Consider the following 1,584-nt stretch of genomic DNA (forward strand, 5'->3'; position numbering starts at 1 on the left):
GCAAAAATGCAACACAAAAATGGTTCTCTGCCTGGAAGGCTCCTAGGGTGGAGCTGAAAGTCAAAAGGGAAGCAGTATGCTCCCTCCCATATTTGGGCATACTAGATGCTTTGACATAACTAACACTTTCTCTATCTTTCTCTGTCTCTCTCTCTCTTTTTAACATAATCCTCAATTTACAACACTTCATTTAGTGACCAAAGTTGCATCAGCACTGAAAAAAGTGACTTATGATCAGTTTTCACACTTAACGACTGTTGCAGCATCCCCGTGGTCATATGATCAAAAATTGGGATGCCCGGCAACTGGTTCATATTTATGACGGTCGCAGTGTCCCGGGGTCACACAATCCCCTTTTGCGTCCTTCTGACAAGCAAAGTCCACGGGGAATCCAGATTCACTTAAAAACTGGGTTACTAACTTATCCAGAGCAGTGATTCATTTAACAACCGCGGCAAGAAAGATGGTAAAATGGGGCAGAATTCAGTGAACAAATGTCTCGCTTAGCAACATAAATTTTGGGCTCACTTGTCATAAGTCGAGGACTAGCTGTACTTATAATTTTTCCCATCCTTCATCGTCATCTCATAATCCCTTGCGGGGTGGAGTCTGGGCAATTGAATTGAGCTAGCAGAGAGTTTAATGGCCTGATGCCCTTCCTGTCACCAATGCAGAGTTTTGTTCGGCCGACTTTCTCATTGTGCCCAGAGAGCGGTTGACTTTTGTTGCAACATAACTGTGGAATTAAAGAGAGGGAAATCTCAGAATAACAGAATGCAGGAAGTCCTCAATTTACGACCACAACCGAGCCCAATATTTATGTCGTTAAGTGAGACATTTTGTTAAGGGAGTTTTGCGCCATTTTACAACTTTTCTTGCCATATTGGTTAAGTGAATCACTCATCATCCTCATTTAACGACCCCATAATAATCCCTTGCGGGGTGGAGTTGGGGCAATTGAATAGAGCTAGCAAAGTGTTTAATGGCCGGATGCCCTTCTTGTTGCCAATGCGGAGTTTTGTTCAGCAGATATATCCTCAGTGTGCCCAGAGAGAGAGAAAAATATCTGCCTCTACCTAGGATTGAACACACAGCCTCAAGATTATGAGGCGAGAGCGCCACCTCTAGGTGGAAAACTCCGTAAGTTTTCCCAGCCTTATTTGACAAAAATATTACATTTTGACAAAAATACCATATTAAGTAAACCAGTATTCCAGATGAGAGAATATCTAAGCCCACAATTAAATATAAGTAATAAATGTAAGTTTATTTATAAATATTTATATATAAATGGGTATTTTTAAATAAATACCTATTTATAAATATGTATTTGCAAAAGAAAACCATCATTTAAAATGCCTAGTATTTTTTTTTCTAGACAGATATATGTAAGGGCAGTAGTGAGGTATTTTTTATATTTTTTTCCTAAAAGATTACATCGAAAATTTAATTCTCTATTTCCCGGAACTTTTTACGCATGCGCCCTCGATGGCAGACCTGCCGCATGCGCAACACACGTGAACGCAATTTTTGTCGACGGCCTCCTTTGCGCCTGCGCGTCCTTTGCGCCTGTCCTCTCCCACC

Source organism: Natrix helvetica (assembly GCF_964273705.1).
Source record: "Natrix helvetica genome assembly, chromosome: 16".
Taxonomy (NCBI): Eukaryota; Metazoa; Chordata; class Lepidosauria; order Squamata; family Natricidae; genus Natrix; species Natrix helvetica.